General features: G+C 38.5%; 1 pseudogene; it reads right to left on the bottom strand.

Annotated features, from left to right (window-relative positions):
• Positions 1-165: 165 nt before the first annotated feature.
• LOC148918938 (uncharacterized) lies at positions 166-19,015 on the bottom strand (annotated as a pseudogene).
• Positions 19,016-20,827: the final 1,812 nt, after the last annotated feature.

The raw sequence follows: 20,827 nt of genomic DNA, 5'->3' as shown, positions 1-20,827 counted from the left end.
GATGTGCCTGATCCTCTGCTTGATTTTCTTGGCTAAGAAGATCCGTCAGATTTGTGATAGCCTGTTCCTTTATCCGTAGAGCTTCAGAAGAAGAAGATGGGTTTTCAAGAATGCGATAAAGAATAGAAATGGCTTCAGATGGCCTCTAAAGCATGAGCAATCGAATCAGTAGTTGCTGGGAGATATGATGAAGACATTGTCAATGCTTTGAACTATCCAAGTCCTGCAGAAAGAGAACGGACAAAACTATTAAAGAAATTAAAACAACGACGGTTTTATGTTCTACTGTCGTCTTTTTTTGTCGTCTTTTTGTATATTAAAGTAAGATGGCGGTAGGTTTATAATTACCGATGTAGATTATTTTGTTAAACGTCGTTAAGTGTAATATAACCGACGTGGATTTTATTTTTAATTATAAATAGAGTTTTTTTTCCCGAGTTCTTTCAATTTTAGTTTTCAATTACAGTGCGTTATAAATAGAGTTTTCTTTCCCGAGGAAATTGAAAATGATAGAAATTAATGTTCTAGAATTTGTAAAGTTTCTTGTTTGGGACAACGACCGTTTTTTGTTCTACCGTCGTTTTTTACTAAGAGGACGCAATGTTTGTTTCACGACGTGAATTCTTTTGTTAAACGTCGTTAGGTGTAATATAACTAGGGGTGGTTGCGGTTCGGTAACCGCGAATTTTTACTCAAACCACAAACCGACCGACTATTTGCGGTTTGGTGATTTTTGAAACCGCAAACCGACCGCGTTTTGCGGTTTAAAATCGCGAGTTCTCAAGTATTCACAAAAATATAAATTCACAACCTAAATAAATAAATACACAACCTCAATTTCTCAAACATATATAAATTCACAATCTCATCAACTTCTCAAACATTCACAACCTAAGAAAATTAAAGTTACAATTTCAAGCATTCCAATTAAAGTTAAACTTCTCAAGCATTCCAATTCCAAATCCTTTAAAGTTATAAACCAAAAGGAAAATGCAAAGCAAAATGAATTAAAGTTACAACAAAAAAGAAAAATTCAATTCAAAGTTAAAGTTACAAACTAAAAGGAAAATGCAATGCACCAATGTTACAAACTAAAGTTATAAACTCAAGTGTTGGTGGTGAGTGGATTTGAAGAACCCCGTTATGTTTGAGCACCAATGTTATTTACAAATAAAACAACATAGTGTAGTACATTTTATTATAAGAAGAAGCATAAATAACATTAGTATAAATAAACTAATTACTTACAAGTTGTCATATGTTCTATTTCCTTGTAAAATTCAACTTCATCATCCGTGTGGCTATACTTTGCGGTTTGCGGTAACCGCAAGTTTTGAAAATCAAATACATAACCGCAACCGCAAATGCGGTTCGGTTTACGCGATTGCGGTTTCATTGCGGTAAATTATCGGTTGGTTTTTGCGGTTTTTCGGTTTTTCGGTTTAAAATGCCACCCCTAAATATAACTGACGTGGATTTGATTTTTTTAATTATAAATAGAATTTTTTTTCCCGTGACCTTTCAGTTTATTTTTCAATTACAGTGCGTTATAAATAGAGTGTTTTTTCCCGAGGAAATTTAAAATGAAGGAAATTAATGTTCTGGAATTTGTACAGTTTCTTTTTTCGATGACAGATTTAAATCAAATACAAATATAAAAACAACGACTGTTTTTTGTCCTACCGTAGTCTTTTTTTGTCGTCTTAAGTAAGACTAAGACGACGTAATGTATTTGTTGAGCGACGTGGATTCCTTTTGTTAAACGTCGTTAGGGGTAATATAACCGACGTGGATTTGATTTTTTAATTATAAATAGAGTTTTTTTTCACGGGTTCTTTCAGTTTTAGTATTCAATTAGGGTTTCAACTTCTTCTTGCCCTTTCTCTGTCTCACCTCACCTCTTAGGAGGCAATTGTTTGAATGTTGCTGTGTGTGTATGTTTGTGTATCTAATTCACAAACATACACACATCACCAATTTTCAAAAAATTATCTCTCTGATTGCAAATCTGTGGCTGTTGTCGTGAAATTTTAGGAGGCAATTGTTTGGATGTTGATGTGTGTGTGCGTTTGTGTAGATACACAAATGCACACACATCATCAACTTCCAAAAAATTGTCTCTCTGATTGCAAATATGAGGCTGCCGTCATCAAATTTCAGAGACAATTTTTTGGATGTTAATGTGTATGTGCGTTATGTTTTCTTAGCTTTCAGTCACAAAGACGCAAATATTGTCTTTCTGGTAAGATTATGATGAGGAACAGAGTTCCATTTGGTAAGATTTCGTAACCCTTGGGATCTGAGAAAAATCTAATTATGTCGGTGGTTTTCTATATAAACCGTCGTGGTTATTTTAATTCTTGTCATTAAGTAGATCTACCGACGTAGGATAACAAAATCAAAGAAATAAATTGTTAAAAAAAATTCTTATTAAGACGACGGTTTAAATATAAGGTATGACGTATAAAGTGAATAAATACGACATTAAATTTTATAATACGTCGTTAAATGAAAACCCAACGTGGTGAGATTTAAAGATACCGTCGTAGAACTATACGAGAATGACGTCGATATATTTATCTTTGCCGTCGTTTTACATTAATTTAATACGGCGGTATTTTGTATTTTACCGCCGTGGATTTATTTGTAATTATACGGCACCTTATACAAAAACTTGGTCGTGTTAATTTCTGCGTAAAAACGGCGGCTTTTTTTGAAATCGTCGTCTTTACTTTCTACGTCGGTCGATTCATAACTTCTACCGCTCTTTGTTGGCTTTGATTTTACACTGCAGAAATCCTGTTTCAAATAGACGTCGGTTTTTTAATTAGGTACGTCGTTGTTTATGAACAACCATTTGAATCTCCATTTTTTAGGTGTCTAAGGTGGTATTACACGGCGGTTTTATAGAACCGTCGTCTTTTAAAAAACAACGACGGTTTTCACTTAGACCGTCGTTTTTTTCTGGTCGTCTTTTTTACTTTTTGTAGTACTGCACATCATTTATTTTTCACTTGAGCTTGCCTCTGTTGCCAACTGTAGGTTTTCTGTCTTAACCATTTTTGTCCAATTCTAGCACTTATAATTAGCTCACAGGTGTCTTTGTTTTGTGATGCCCCTAATTTATCAAAAGGGTGGCTAATGGTAGAGAGCATCCAACACTTTCATTTTTGGATTGTTGAGAGGCATCTTTTACCTCTTCCATTTTCTCTGTGAGAGTGTTCGTGGTTTTTAAAATGAGGTTTTCAAATAGATCTTGAAATCTGCTTGTAGTTTTGAAATCGACTTCACCCATTAAGAATTTTTTGAGAGAAAACTTTTACTATGTATTTTCTACTTGGTGAGGCCATGATTTTCGAATTGAGATTTCCATATTGCTTTTGAAATGTGCTTCTCTTCTTCAAAATCTGCATCTAGCATTTCATACTCTTCATATGTTTAGATCGAAATCAGATTCTTGATTGGTTTCTTCAAGAATATGGTTTCTTTGTGTGTTTTAAAAAAGAATATACTACTATATCACTTGTTTATTTGGCAAAGAAAATAATATAAAATTTGTGCTCTTTACACAAGTTAATTTTCGTTATTTATCAAAACCATGACCAAGCCTTAACACGTCGTTTTTCTGTTATTTGTATGTGTTCCTAAGTTGTAGCATGAAGTCGCTTCATTGCATGTGGTCTGGGGTATGGTCGTGGGTTGTTACGTTTGGGTTGACTAAATTTTTAGTTTTCCTCGACAAACATGTAAATTTGATTTTAATTTTTTATGCACTTAATCAATCTCAAGAAGCTAGACTAATCTAGGATAGCGCTAAAATAATCTATTATGGCTGAGATCAACTTCATGATGGATTCATGGTTTCAGAGCTCATTGAAGGTAATTCATCTTTGATTGCATTGCATGCATTGTAGTGTTCTCTTTTGCATGACTAGTCATCATTATTTGTCACGTGTTACTGCCACATCATTTATTTTTCACGTGAGCCTGCCTCTGTTGCCAACTGTAGTTTTTCTGTCTTAACCGTTTTTGTCCAATTCTAGCTCTTGTCATTAGCTCACAGGTGTCTTTATTTTGTGATGCCTTAATTTATCAAAAGGGTGGCTAATGGTAGAGAACATCCAACACTTTCATTTCTGGATTGTAGAGATGCATCTTTTAGCTCTGCCATTTTCTCTGTGAGAGTGTTTGTAGTTTTTAAAATGAGATTTTCAAAAAGCTCTTGAAATCTACTTCTATTTTTGAAATCAACTTCACCCATTAAGAATATTTTGAGAAAAAACTTTTACAATGCATTTTCTACTTGGTGAGGCCATGGTTTTCGAATTGAGATTTTTTCCGTATTGCTTTTGAAATCTGCTTCTCTTCTTCAAAATCTACATCTAGCATTTCATACACTTCATATGTTTAGATCAAAATTAGATTCTCTGCTCTTTATTCTCTCTCCTCCTCGATTCCTGTAAAAAAGACCAAAGTAAATAGACCACACCCAGAGGGTGTTGGTCAAAGGCCCTCCGATGCCTAAGTTAGGTCGAATGAATTTAGGAGGAACAATAGCTAAAAAAAGGGTACGGATATGTATTTATGGTAAGAATGGGGCGGCACGAGCTGTGTGTGGTGGCCGGAAGTGTGTATATAAACTATGGAGAGATGCGAATTAACAGGACCTGACTCGAATTCCACCTCAGAATAAATGTTGAACCTCGTTACCCATCTGACATCAAGCTAATGTCGGGCGCACTTACTAAAAACATCCCTTCTTCGAAACTAAGGAAAAAGGGGTTGAGACTTCTATCGAAATTTCGGCAATGTCTCCCTTGAAAAATGGACTTAAACAAATTTTTCCAACCGTCAAACACAACAGAAACAAAATACCAACTGCCAACACACACAATGCAGCAGCACACTGATTTCAAAATAGGCCTCCGGCCTTAACTTCAACCCTACGCAGTGAATGTCGTAGTATGAAAATCTCTAGTTAAACAACCAAAGTAAAAGTTTCAAGAAATGGACAACAAGTGTCCTACAATTAAGCCGAGGCACGAGAAGAGGAAGGCTCGGCCTGACTGCTCGGTTCGCGTCAACTACTGCTTTGGGGGAGCGCAAAACAGAAAATTGTGAGTGAACAAAAACAAAGTTTTAAACTTAAACAATAGCAACATACTAACTCCCACATTTTAGAAAACGGTGCCATAACGTGCAATTAAAACCATTTATGTACAATCTCAAGCAGTTCTAAGGACTCAAGCCAAAATCAATCATCACTCCAAAATGGGTTTCAGACCCGTCATAGCCACAAACACACTTTAACCACATCCATTCAGTAAAACTGGAATAAAAACAAGCATTTAATCTTACCCAAGTTTCAATCGGGCTTTAGGCCCACCGACATATTCAAAACCAAACTCAACAAAAATAATAATTTAATTTGCAGCTGCACCTTGGGTGAGACCCCTGGCTACCTACGTACCTCTTTGTGAGGGATCAAGCCACACGTAGTTTTTATGACAAAAAAGATCACAATTCAAAAACATACAGATATTGTCCAAGTAAAACCAACAATTAAATTTAGATCCATTCTTAACTTCAATTTCCGCAAGGCATATAACTAAATATTTTATAAACTCCTTTCTTCCCATGATTCAAACTCAAAACCATTTCCGTGTAGAAACTCACATGAACTATGCATAACTCTTTTGAAACTAATCATTTTCTCTGAACTCAAATTACATTTCCAAAATCATTTCTTTCCCACAACCATACCCTATCCAAGGCGTAAATTGCAAAATAACACTGTCCAAAAATCATAACAATGATCACACCTGTGCAGAGCACTCACCATGCATATGCTCAAGAAACCCCAACCCGAAAACGAGTCGACATATTTTCGTACCTAGATAAGTATATATATAAACACACCCCATACCATCATCATGTACCAGAGGAAAACAATCCAACCGGGTGATTGTTTGACTAGACCACATGGAAGATTCCTCAATAACCATGTGGCTAAGGAATGAGCCGTCCAACCGGGGGACCACCACTCTACGGCACATGCATCAGAAAATCGAACGCCATGTGTGGCCAAACCAAACCGTGTCCTACATGCGTAGAATGCCCTGCCAAGGGCCTACAGGACACCCGACCAAAGGTGCTCGGACCTTTACCACACGCAAGAAAATCCAACGTCACGTGCGGTAAAGTGATAGTAACTAAGTGAGCCCATGCACCGAAAAATCCAACGCCACGTGTGGGTTACGTAACCAAGGATGGTACATATCATAGTGCACATCATGTACCGGGGGAAAACAATCCAACACTGGGATTGTTTGACTAGCCAGCAGGTGTTTGGGCCAAAAACAAACACACGCCGGCCCACTTCTCGAAAGGGCCCATGAAACAAAAGGAATGGAGAAACGGGCTTCAATGGTCAGATCATGAAAAAGCCCAACCCACGTCTTTTTAGGAAGTAGCAGAATGTAAAAAAATTGCCAAATTAAATGGCAATTACAAATTAAATAGATCGATAAAAAAAGAATTAGGCAGGAAGGCATGAAGAAGAGGAGCTCTTGGCATGAGTGTTTGGAGAAGACATTCTTTCCTTCTCTCTTTCGAAGTAAGACAAACAAAGGGGAGAATTGGAAATAACGAAATCAAAAGAACAGAGGGTTTTAAAAGGAATACAAGAATTGAGACAGAGTCGAGACAAAACTAGGGTTAGATGAATCAGTATTGAAGATGCGATAGAAATTTTATAAAATTAAGCAGGAAGATCGTGGGCAAGTGAGAAAGAAGGAGTTTTTGCTCAGATTTAATTAGCCGTTAGAACCTAATTCCCCACGAAGTCTAAACGCATAGACAGATGTGCGTTAGTGCAACGGCAGGAAATGACGCGCATCATTAATGGGCCAATTATTAAGTTTGAAACCGTTTTAAAATGGTTCAGACTTAAAGGGGCATTGTTTGGGCCAAAAACAAACACACGCCGGCCCACTTCTCGAAAGGTCCCACGAAAGAAAAGGAATGGAGAAACGAGCTTCAATTGTCAGATAAGGAGAAAGCCCAACCCACGTCTTTTTAGGAGATAGCAGAAATGTAAAAAAATTGGCAAATTAAATGGCAATTACAAATTAAACAGATCGATAAAAAAAGAATTAGAATGGGCCCAAATCTACTATCTTTCTCAAAAAACCCAGGAGCAAATCAACAGATCTTTTTTGAAAGAACTATTCTCAAGGGAGCCCACGTGAAGCCCACGTGACTATCTAAAAACTTTGAAAGTCAACAATATCAACTGAAAGAGATAAAAGAGCTAAAAATGGGGCAGGTATAGAAAGATGACATCTCTGAAAAACTCTGCCAAAACTGAAGATCAAAATCCCTATATATATGTATATATATTCAGAGACAAGCAGGAGGACAGGGAGTTGTTCGAAGCTGGAAAAACAAACTAAACATCACGGTTTGAGTCTCACAAGGGGCAGTTGGGATTAGAAAGGGGTTAGGTTCTTGTTTCAAAATACAGGGAAGTGATTGCCATAAGGAACTGACATGTTGAAAGCCTATCTGCCAGAATTGATACAACCCCATTTTCTTTGTATTTAAAAAATGAGAGATCTTTTTGAGAAATTTTGCTACCCATTATTAAAAGAATTATCCTACTCCAGAAAATATATCCTATAAATAGAAGAGAGGGTGAACAGAATAAGACACTCAACTCAATAATCAATCAAACAACCAAAAATCAGCCAAAAGGCAAAGAAACTCCAAATGATCACTTGATCATCAAGAACCTTCAAATAAACTCAAGCAATCAAAATCTCTCTCCTTCTATTAGAATTCCCAAGTCCAGACTTAGAGAAAAAGTCATTCAAAACGAGACTGCTCTCGTTACAAATTTGGTTCAGCAAAAGCCAAAACAAGCAGAGTTTAAGTTTTTTCACAAATATGAAAACCTCAACAAATTTGTGAAGAGCCCTGATCAAGCGAGCAGGTACCACAGTGCGATTCGGCTCGGTAAGTTTTCAAGTTTAGCCACTACGCCTTGCATTGAAGAGGCTGCGATTCTGCCCGCTCAAAAAACCTTTCGGGCTTGAAATAGATTAAGGCTCTGCCAAAACCAAGCGTTGGTATCGATTTACAGCTGAAACCTAGCGATTGGAGTTGCGACAATCGATCCGGCCGGATCGAAACTTCTACCTGCGAAATGGAGTTCCAAATTTCTTTTTGCTTTTTCAGAGTTGATTTCTTCCTTTATAGCTTTGTAAAAAGCGAGTTCTGTCTAAAACGATTCACTTTATCATCCATTACTTTGGCCAGAATTACCAATTTTATACTGAGATAAATTTTGAAATCCTCACCAGTTTGAGGCAAGAAAAGAACTTACTTGGGAGATATTCCTCACCCAAATTCACAATCACTTGTTTAGAAATCAGTAACTTGGGGCGCAAGTTATCCATTTTTAAGAAGTCTGCTAGGATTATCCAAAGAAAGTTGACTTGCTGACCACTCAACGGTTTTCAAACCAATGAGGAGTTTTGCCCTTCCATCTCAGGAATAAACACAAAACTGGTGAACAGCAGGGTTTCAACTTTCTACCATGCGTCTAGGAATGAGCTGTCCAATCAAGGGACTACTGCTCTACAACACACACGCCAGAAAATCCAACGCCACGTCTTAAAACACCCTACAATACCTTTACAAATACGTTCACTACACCTAAGAGAGCATTTTTGGTTCTTGGACCACGACCAAAAAATGGTCGGAAATGGGTGAAAAATGGCCAAAATTGTCGGCCCAATATAGGTAGGTAAATCATTCTCCAAAACTACAAAATTAACCCAAACTAAGTACATAAACAGGTAGAGCATGATGAGGGGATGAATTTTAATACCTCACTGGATTTGGTTGTTGGAATCGCTGTAAAATGCAAGAACACAAAAAAACCTAACCCTTTTTCTCAGCTTTGAATCATGCTCACCATCAACAAATTGAAATGGGTTTTGGGTGGGTTTTGTAGAGGTGGACGAGAGGAACATTTTTCGTGAAGCTAGCACAGCCAACCGATGTACGACGATGTCATTTGGTGGCCTAGAAGTCGAACAATCACTGTTGCAAATGACAGAAGAAGAAGAAGAAGAAGTCCTAGAAAAGGGAGGGGGAAGAGAACGAGAAGATAAAGAGAATTGGCCTAGTTATTGTAGCAACGGTATTGTTTGCTACGGTAACAAATTTCAAATTTCTCTTTTTGGCCTTTCTGTTTCTAGACCTTTACGCGATTGTTACAATTAGGAATTAAGCGTGCTGCCTGTCTATGAACTCGTATCGACGAGCTCTACACAATGGTGCCACTCATCAAAATCCTTTCGGAACAAAAAGTGACTAAAGTGTCCTTACCACCCAAGGGCAAAATTGTAATTTCACAAATAGATAAATTGAATAAAACGATTAAATTGGGTCAGGAGTGTTACAAGAATGGTGTAGCTGGCGGCGGTGGTGGCGCAGTTGGCTAGGGAGAGAGAGAGATGGAGAGTTTTGGGTATTTTCTCATGTTTTAGAATTACCTTGAATGTTTGGTATAGCCGTGTATTTATAAGCTCTTTGCGTGCTAGGATTTTGCAAAGAAACTCTTATTAGAAAAGGGTGTATTCTTTCCCCAAATTGTAGAGATTGAGTCCATTATGGATTTGATTGGGATCAAAATTGGGATCAAATCTCCTAATTTGATGATAATATCTCCAAATAAGGATAATATCTTAATTAGTGATATTATCTTTTCAAATAAAGATAATATCCCTATTTGTGGTGTCAAATATCTTGCCAGATAAATAAATTAATTAATTTAACCTAGGAGATATTCTTCTTGTGAATAAATAAAAATAAACTTCGGTGGAGGATTGATATGGCTTATCAATCCTGAAACGTGCAGAGTATAAAGTAAAAGAACACACAAGAATTATTTTACATGGGAAAACCCCATCTCTGGGGAAAATCTACGGGACTCCTCAGTTCAAAATAAATCCACTATATAATGATGATTACAAGAAGTACTCACACACTTATCCTAGATGCAATCTAAATAATGTTTACCGACTTCTTCGTAACCCAACTTATGTTCCAGAATGATCTTTCGACACTCCTTATGTTGAACACAATACTGGTCACGATTGCTTCAAACTCACTGGAGACAAACCGCCAAAACAATTTTGGTGCCCTCAATCGTATGAGTCACAAAACATGTAAATGAATGCAATATGAATGATGAAAGTATTTGATAAATCACCAAGTAAACATGGAACACTTGATAACTTATCTCAACTATATGCACAACAGCTTTTCTTAAGAAATTTAGATGATCAATCAAAACATATGAAAGCTATGTAAAAAATCAAGAAGTCACGCCATGTCTTTATATGGACATATTCTCCTTTTACCAAGGGAATTGCTTAAAGCCAAGAGATCAAATATTGCCTAAAGAGATTTGATTCTTTTAAACAATCATGCCAGCTTATGCATGCTTTTCAATAACTTCCAATCCCATCAATTTATATAACACCACAATATTTTAGGATTTGCGTGACGAAGGAATATTCGTCGCGCAAAGATGATTTTAGTCGCACATAATTATGCGCGACAGAAGTTTCGTCGTGCACAATCCATCGCGCAAAGATCGTGAACAAAGACTTTGCGTGACGCCTGCATAACATTCGTCGCGCAAAGCGGTCGGCGTATAGTACCTTCGTTACAAAAAGCGTTTGGGACGACCCAAATGTCCGAGGCACAAACTTTGCGCGACGAAGGTTGTTCGTCGCACCAAGAACGCGCGACGGAGACTTTCGTCGCGCAAGATACGTGAACTTTACGCTACGAAAAATCCTTCGTCGTGCAATTAATCTGTGCACGACGAAAGAATCGTCGCGCATACACATTCGTGCGACGAAACAATTCATCGCGATACACATTTGGCGCGACGAAACCCTTCGTCGCGCATACACATTTCGCTCAACGTAAATATTCGTCGTGCATGATTAAATGAAGTGTATTAAAAATATATTTTTCAACGGGTTTTTTTTAAAAATGATTTTGAGCGATGATATACACTTTGTCGCGCAAAAGTAATATATATTATATAAAATAAAAATTAATATTATTTGTTTTTTAATTTTGTAAAAAAATAAATTTGTTTTTTTTATAATTAAAATAAAATTACAATAAAAAGATTAATCGTAAAGAAAACATTTATTATATAAAATAAAATAAATGTATACAAGAGAAATATTTTAAAAGTAATTATAAAAATAAAAAACGAATCAAATAATATTCCAAAATCTACTTGGTCATCTGCCACATGCGGCTCGGAGGTCCGGGCGTCTGCAAGGGCCGTGGTCTGCTGGGATGCTCGGGGTGGAGCGGGCTCAAAGGTCGACGCACCAAAATTCGGGATTGGAATGCGGACTGATCGTTTGCTGCGGCGATGACCGCGGTCGAGGTTCCCTCATGGGCATTCCCATCCCCTACAATATGTTCTCGGCCTCATCCCGAGGGTCCGATCCAATGTCTGCGTCAAAATCTGAAATCCAAAGGCATCTGCGGAGGATCCACAGACTCGATCGGAGTCTCGGGAGGAAGTTGGGAGGCGACTCTTGAAGAACGAACTGGCTCCTCTCCACCATCGTCGTCTATTTAACATTACATAAAATATAAATTAAAAAATGCATATAAATTGAAAGCGTAACATAAGAATTAAAATTAAATAATACTTACATGAAGGGACTCGGCCAACTCATTCCCAGGTCGAACATAAACGTCACCAAAGACGTCGATCTCTGGGAATTTCGACCCCCCCTAAATTGAACAAGAGAAGGAAAATATTAGTATGAACAAAATAAATTAATAATAATGACGTATTAAAAATTAAATATAAATTATATTATTCTTACCCGACGCCGTGCATCCATCCTATATGAGAAGGGCCTGGAGCCGGAATGGTGGAGAAGAGTCTTCTTCTTCCTATTGCCCTTATTCACTTGGGCTTTATTCTGTTATACAAAAAATAAAACGTATTAGTTGAAAGATAAATAAATTAAATAATAATGACATATAAAAAATAAAATAAACATTAATAAGAAATATGTAATAATTAAACAAATATTATTAAAAAAATACCACATAATCGGGCGCCTGAAAATGAGCGCAGAGCCACGCCCAACTATCCTCCCGCCCCTCAAGCTCCTTCGGGCAACCCTCCTGAAGAGCGACTTGCGGATCATCAAACGCCTCAAAATAGTGGTGTAAGTCGCTCTTCCACTGCTTGTACCTCTCACCGAAGAGTCTGTTGATGTACGCCATTGACTCCTCGTTGAGGTCCTCTAAGTGGTAGTTCGTCTGCAATAAATTCATTACATACATTAAGTAATAGAAATATATAAAGTTTGAAAGAAAAATAAATAAAAGATAGGAAACATACCGACAACTGGCCACGAACTTGCATCTTGATCTCGTCAGGCATGACCTTCCAAGACTTCCATTGCATCGGGCAATGGGTCCGAACGACGTGGCCAATGTCGTGGGCCAAGGTGCTATGCAACTCCGCCGTCGGTGCAGCCCGATGGCGCTCGTCATATTTGATCTTGTCGATTGTTGGTCACCCAGGTGACCTTCGCCTTCACCGACACTGCGCCTCGGGTGTTCCTCTTGGCTGCAAAGGGATAGGACAATACTGTTAAATAAATAACAAATTTAACCATAAAATTCCCAATTTAAAAAATTTTAAAAACAAAAACGAAAGTGGAAGGGTATATATACTGGCGGTGCCCCGAGGCACCAGATCGTCGGTTGATGTGGTGTCGGTGGTCTTTGGCAGGCGGTGCGCTGCCTAGCGCTAAGAGGCTGCACAACCAAGAAGCTAATGATGTAGGCGTCTGCGATCCCCAGGACCAGCTAGCACGGGGTCTGCTCCATCGATGTTAGGCGGTGGCGGTGATACCGGTGAGCGGGGCTCGAACTTCGTGTAGTCGCCACCGCCCTACGAAGTCTAATCAAGTCTGACCTTTGCACAATTTAATTAATCAAATTTAGCACATACAGTGTCATTAAAAAATTGAACTAGTTAATTAAAATCATAGTTTGACCTAGGGTTTGCGATTTCGGAGTATCCGGGACTCCGATCCACGATCCGTCGAATCCTAAACGATCCTATAAATACATGGTACCACATACGTGAGTTTCAGGTCGATCCAACGGTCCGAACATATCAAACCCGAAAATCGCACAATAGGCAAAATCCGATCGAGACTCAAACGGTAACCAAATTCCAATCTGAGCACACCTACACGCTCATGACAGCGAGGGGATTGCTCGGGACCCAATTCCTATGCTACAAGATACACCACGCCACCACGCGCTCTGGCGGCGTGGGTGCCCAAAGCGATAACAATCGCCAGAAAATCCTAAAAATTAAGGGCCAAGGTTCCTACCCTAGGTTCAAAACATCAATTGGAGGCACTTTAGTTCTCGGACCTACCCCGAAAAACGGCTAGAAGTGGCCGGAATTTCAATTTAAAAATCGGCCGAAACCTAGGGTTTCAAATTCACTACCCTATGCAAACAATCAATCAAATCCTACCCAACCATCAGCTAAAGCATCAAAAATAGTCCAGAAAGCATACCCCAATTGCCGAATTTGGTGCCCGAAGGAGAGAGAACAACGGCAGCGAAGATTCCGCTTAAACGGAGGAAATCACGGCGACAGGATGGACGACGACGGCGGAGAAGCTCCGGGGTTCGACGCTTGTGGCGGCAGGGTCTGAATTGAGGCGGAGTAGGGGTTGAGGTCACGGCGGAGAGAGAGAGAGGTTTTAGGCGGATTTGAGAAACGGGGAAGAAGGAGAAGATTACGAATTTCAGAAAACTTATTCGACTTTGCGCGACGAATAAGTAAATGCGTCGCGCAAAATTCATTTAAATAAATTTTGCGCGACGAGAAATATTACATTTCCGTCGCGCAATGTTGCCATTTTCGCCAAAATGTGGGATTGGAGTTTAGGGTTTGCCAATTTTGAGCGACGAAAGAAATTCCTACGTCGCGCAAGGTTATGAAAATATGCACTTTGCGCGACGGAAAGAACACGTTTCGTCGCGCAAGTTTGTCCATCTGCCCAAATTTTGGGATTCGATTTTGCGCGGGGATATAAATGAAATGCTACTGCCGACGAAAGTAACATTTGTCGCGCAAGATCTGATATGAATTTTTTTTACTAAGTGTTGGGGCGGAGTGGGGCTGCAATTGTGCCTCAGATTGCGCGACGAAGCAAACTAATATGCGTCGCGCAAGGTTATGAAAATATGCACTTTGCGCGACGGAAAGAACTCGTTTCGTCGCGCAAGTTTGTCCATCCGCCCAGATTTTGGGATTCTTTTTCCTCGGGAATATAAATGAAATGCTACAGCGCGACGAAAGTAATGTTAAATCGCGCAAGATCCGATATGAAAAAAATTTACTAAGTGTTGGGGCGGAGTGGGGCTGCAATTGTGCCTTAGATTGCGCGACGAAGCAAACTAGTATGCGTCGCGCAAGGTTATGAAAATATGCACTTTGCGCGACGGAAAGAACTCGTTTTGTCGCGCAAGTTTGTCCATCCGCCCAGATTTTGGGATTCGTTTTCCGCGGGAATATAAATGAAATGCTACTGCGCGACGAAAGTAACATTCGTCTCGCAAGAGGGGTTGAAATTCTTCCTCAAATTGCGCGACGAAAGAAAATTATATTCGTCGAGCAAGTATTTTCGTGTGAACTTTGCGCGACGAATAATTGGTGTCTTCGTCGCGCAAACCCATACCCTTTTACCCTAAACCCTAAAACCTATACCCTAATCCCTAAACCCTAACTCCTAAACTACTTTCAATGATCCAACCGGCAATCTTGTTTTTTTATAGTTCGAGATCGTATACATCGAAAATCAGAATAAATGAACATTCAGAGATTGAGTAACGGGACAAAACTTTTCGACGGTTCTAAACAAATTGTCACGATTCAACGGTGATTTTAACTCCGATTTTGGAAATTTTTTACAGCTGCATTTCTTGACCCTATATGAATACAGAGACGAATTCGATCTTCAATTTCAGATATTTACAGTACGGGACATCACATAATCTTATGTTATATTGATGGAATGTATAAATAAATTCTTCATTTTTGGTGAATATTGTGTTTTGATGGTATACACATTCTACGAAACTAGTTTTAGTAATCCAGCCGTCAAACTTGTTTGTTTATACTTCGAGATCGTATACGTTGAAAATTGGAAAAAAAAAAACATTCAGAGATCAAGTAACGGAACAAAACTTTTCGACGGTTATAAACGAAAAGTCATGATTTAACGGTTATTTTGACTCCGATTTTGATGATTTTTTACAACTACACTCTTTAACCCTATGTGAATACAATGAACTACTTCAATCATCAATTTCAAATATATGCGTGTGTATATGTCAAAAATAAATATATATGTTTGCTCGACGAGGAAACTTTATTCGTCGCGCATAAATTTACCCTAAACCCTAAATATATATATATGTTTGCGCGACGAGGAAACTTTATTCGTCACACAAAATTTACTTGCGCGACGGAAACATTTGTCGCGCAAAATGTAAGTGTGCGATGCGTATATCTCTGTCGCGCAAAATTCGCGCGACGATGATTCCTTCGCCGCGCAAGGTTATTTTCATTTACATATTATTAAACTGAATTATTGATCATTACATATAATTCATTGTATGAAAGTATGATTTATTCTATTATCTTTTGATTTGAGAATTGAAGGTTAGTTGATTTTGTGAGTTCAAATCAAAGAAAGTTTTTTGGTATATCTTATTTTCTTTTTATTCATTTTTTCTCTTATATGAATAATAACATATTTATTATAATTAAATAATGATCAATAACAAACCTCTTCAAATAACAAGATATTTATTATTGCTCCTTTACTTTGTTCCGTGAAATTGGTTAACTGGGTCTTGCATATTTCTATATCTCCCTAATTCTCTTTCTTGTTTATGATTTTCATTTTTTAAAAATGTTTTGTCAAAATAAATTTAAACTTTATTATTAAAATTACTTAGATATATTGATTTACGAATGATTTATAACTACATTTATTTTAATAATGTTTGATTTCTCCACATATATAATGTTTTGATATAACAACTACATATATTCAAACATTTGCATTACACAAAATATGTCCACTAACATAATAAAATTACAAAAAACATTCATCATTCATCATCTGAACTATAATAACTTTCGTTATCGTCGCTATCATCACTTTCGGTCTCCCAATCCTCTTCCTCCTCCTCCTCCTCCGCCTCCTGTATAACTACATCATCGTCGTTGCTCGGGCCAACTGCAACATCGTATCACGGAAGATCACCGAGGTCAATTGTAATTGACTGAATCGGTATTTCGATTGAAGACACTCCTTGTATTTGAAACGGCTCTTATATAACATTTGTATCTCGAAGTGTTTCCACATCATTTTTCATTGAAGATTCTAAACGTTGGTCAGCCACATTGTCAACGTCGTTGTCAGTTGGGTCTAGTTCTAGTATAGCATACACGTTCCTATGATCCATCTTCTGAACAACGTTTCAACCGCTCCCGGCTTTAGGGTCATCTAGATACACAATTTGTGTTGCCATGTTTGCCAAAATATAAGGGTTGTCATCATACCAAGTTCTGTTCATGTTCACAGATAGTAAGCCATGATCGATTTTAACACTTCCCGGCCTATTTGGGTTGGTGTCAAACCATCGACACTTAAACATGATCACTTGGTATCGATCTTTGTAAAGCAATTGCATGACAGTTGTGAGTTTGCCATAGAAATCAATGTCCGTACTTTCGCCTCCACCTGGGACATGGACACCGCTGTTTTGCGTACACAACTTATCATCTCGTGCAACCCCCAAAAATTTGACGCCGTTAACATTACAACCCGAGAACAATTCATGGCGAATAGGGCCGAACGCTAAGTTATATAACTCATCACTGTAAGTTGGGGAATTCGATGATTTCAACTTATTCACCTAATATTATACAAAATCATTCACATGTTAGTCTGACAAAATTAAATACTACAATTTATATTTCTCAAATAACAAACACTTATAACTTACAGAATCCCAAAACCATTGTGGAAACAATTCATGGTGTTTTTGGGGCAACCAAATGTGATGGATGTTCTCGCTTCATCATCTCTTCATGCTCATATAAGTATGCCATGATCTCATTATAATTGTTCAGTACGAACCAATGTGCTACCTCCATGTCATTTCTAGAAAACGACTCTTCTCGTCCAGGATCTCCAAAGGGTCGTGCGCTTTGGACAAAAATAGAAAGTTTTTCATTTCTCATACCTCCGTCATGATTGCGCTGAGGACGATTGAAAACCGTCTCCACATCTTTTAAATACATTCCGCAGAAAGTAAGCGACTCATATTGAACCCAAGCCTCTACAATTGATCCTTCGGGCTTCTCCCTGTTCCATACACTTTTTTTCAGCTCTCCTAGAAGCCTACCAAAATAAAACGATATGATACAAATTAGCAAGCATGTGGTAATGATGCATACACAAACGATAAGGATTATATACCTTTCTATTGGATACATCCAGCGATAGTTGACAGGACCAGCAAGCAATACCTCTTCTGGCAAGTGAACCATCACGTGCATCATACTTGTGAAGAAAGCTGGAGGAAATATCATCTCAAACTTGCATAGGACTTGGACAATGTCATGGCGCAACTGAAACATGTCCGTTTTTCGCAAAGTTTTTGCCGTCAGTTGGGAAAAAAATCTGGACAACAAAATGATTGGCTTCACTACATCTTCCGGCAATAGGTGTCGAATACCCACAGGAAGTAGGCGTTGCATAAACACATGGCAGTCATGGCTCTTAAGTCCAGTAAATTTACCCCCGTCAACATTCACACAACGTGCGATATTAGAAGCATACCCATCGGGAAACTTTACAGACGATACAAACTTTAGAAACTCTTTCTTGTCATTCGGTTTCATAGAAAAGAATGCAAGATCCCTTCTAACTTTATCATTGTCCTTATTCATCCATAAACCCCTTCGTATGCCCATTCTTTCCAAATCAAGACGAGCTTTGATCGTGTCCTTTGTCTTCCCCTCGATATCTAGAATCGTGCCCACCAATGTGTCGAATACATTTTTCTCAACATGCATCACATCTAGATTGTGCCTCAATTTGAGTTTCGACCAATATGGGAGCTCAAAAAACATAGGCTTGTGCGTCCAGCTCATATATGTAGAAGGTCTGATACGACTAACTATTTTCCCAAAGGGAGCAAAATCCAACCAGTTAAGCTGGTCCAATATCTCATCACCGGACCATTCTCTAGGTATAAGGCGACGCTCTGTGTTCTCGTCGAACTCTTTATCTTTTTCCCTCCACTTGTGGTCCCATGGCAACCATCTCCGATGACCAAGGTAACAAACTTTTCCAGCGTGCCAACCAGAAGTTACATCTTCCTTGTATACAGGACGTGCCATATAACCCTTTGTGCTCCACCCAGAAACCATTGCATATCTGGGAAATCATTTACTGATCCACATAACTGCTGCCCGCAAAGTAAAAATCTTCCCAGTTGATTTATCGTACGTGCGAACACCGTTTGTCCATAAATCCTTCTGCTCATCAACCAGCGGCCTTAAGTAAACATCGATTGACCTCCCAGGATCCTTAGTTATCAAAACAGTCATCATCATGTATTCTTTTTTCATGCATTTCCAAGGCGGCAAATTATATGGGAATACGAAAATCGGCCAAGTGCTGTGGTGTTGGTTTAGAACCTCATACGGATTGAATCCGTCAGTGGCAAGTCCCAATCTAACATTTCGGGGATCAGCAGCAAACTTGGGGAACGTTCGATCGAACTCTTTCCATGCCTCCCCATCTGCAGGATGCCACATCACATTATCGTCTACTCGTTTTTCCTTATGTCATCTCATGTCTGTGGCAGTATGCGTTGACATATACAATCGCTGCAACCTAGGTTTCAGGGGCAGATAACGCATGACTTTTTGTGGGATCTTAGTCGTCCTATTCTGAGATGTCATCTTGAACCTCGACTCATTGCATATAGAACATGTATCCAACGATTCATGCTCTTTGTAGAATAACATGCAATTATTTTTGCAAGCATGGATTTTTTCATAACCCAATCCCAGACCATTCAACACCTTCTGCGCATGTTTATGTCTTTCGGCAAACAATTGTCCGTCGGAAGCATTCTCTTGAAAACCCCCAAAAAGTAATCGAAGCACAGGTTCGACATACGATACTTTACTTTTCCGTGCATTAGCTCTACAATGGCCGTGAGAACGGAAAAGCTCTCGCACCCCGGGTATAACTCTTGGTTGGCATTTTTTAACAATTTTTCATATTGTTCAAACTCAACACTGTCTATTGGTGTAGGCAAGTCATCTTCCTCTTCTTGATTAATGTTGGTCGATGCAAATGGAAAAACATCATGTATAATATCCATGACTTGATCATTAGCATCCACAATAGGTTCAACATTGTCCACTCTTGTGGCATTTGAAGACGAAGCATGGTCTAATTGTTCCTCGTGAAGGTTCCAAATGTTATATGTCTCAATCATTCCATTCATTACTAAATGAAATCCAACATTTTCAATTGTCTCCCGCAACGTGTTGCTACACCTCCTACAAGGACAACGGATTCTAGTTGCACCCGGGTTGTGTCTACTTGCAAACTCAATAAAATCCTCGATTCCATCCAAGTATTCGTCTGCGCATCTGTTCGGGTTCTGTATCCACATTTTGTCCATAAAATCCTCGATCCCTAAACCCTAAACCCTAAACCCTATAAATACCTACGTACCACCCGAAGAACGTACCGAGATGACACCGAAATCTCCACAATCGAAACCTAATCATGTAGCCGTAGATTACGAAACAACATTATGCATTACCAAACTGTCCAAATAATGGGACAATTCAAGAATTAATTGGACCGCAGTCATGCATTACGCATCCATGGACGAAATCCAACTAATCTCGAACGGGAAACTAAGTGTTACTAAACATAAAAATAAAAGTACGAAGTTAATTTCAATTAACTTCGTACATCACAACATATTGTGCTACGTCACGCACAATTTAACAACATAATATAAATATAACTTCACAAAAAAAATTTAAAACATAACAAATTAACTTTAACATTATTAATATATAAAACGAATAAAATACCTTTTCAATCGTTCTCCACCAATCGCTAATTACAAATATCCCTAACGAAAACAAAATAAAAAGCGTTAGTACGAATTTAAATTAATACTTTTAAACTAATGACGAAAAATACTTACCCAATGAATGTATTGAAGTCCCAGCAGCGGCAGAGAGGTTGAGAGAGAGGCGGAGGCAGAATGCTTTTTGCATTCGCCTCTGCAATGGCAGAATTCTAATATGAAGAAGAAGAAGTTTGCGCGACGAATATAATGTTTCGTCGCGCAAACTTCCATCTCGAAAAACCAAATTTTCCGTCGCACAAATCAAATTTTTCGTCGAGCAATCACATGCCGACATCAAACTTTTGCGCGACGCATGGTATTTTTCGTCGCGCAAAAACAACATTCCGTCGCTCAAAAACCATCATTCGTCGTACAAACGTGAAACTTTACGCGACAAAGATTTTGTACGTCGCGCAAACAAAAATATCCCACCTAGATAATTTTGGCGCCAAAAATAAAATATTCCTCGTTTTCTTACGCG

Source organism: Prunus mume, linkage group LG3 (assembly GCF_029339155.1).
Source record: "Prunus mume cultivar Tortuosa linkage group LG3, ASM2933915v1, whole genome shotgun sequence".
Classification (NCBI taxonomy): Eukaryota; Viridiplantae; Streptophyta; class Magnoliopsida; order Rosales; family Rosaceae; genus Prunus; species Prunus mume.
This window is presented reverse-complemented; position numbering and strand designations above follow the sequence as displayed.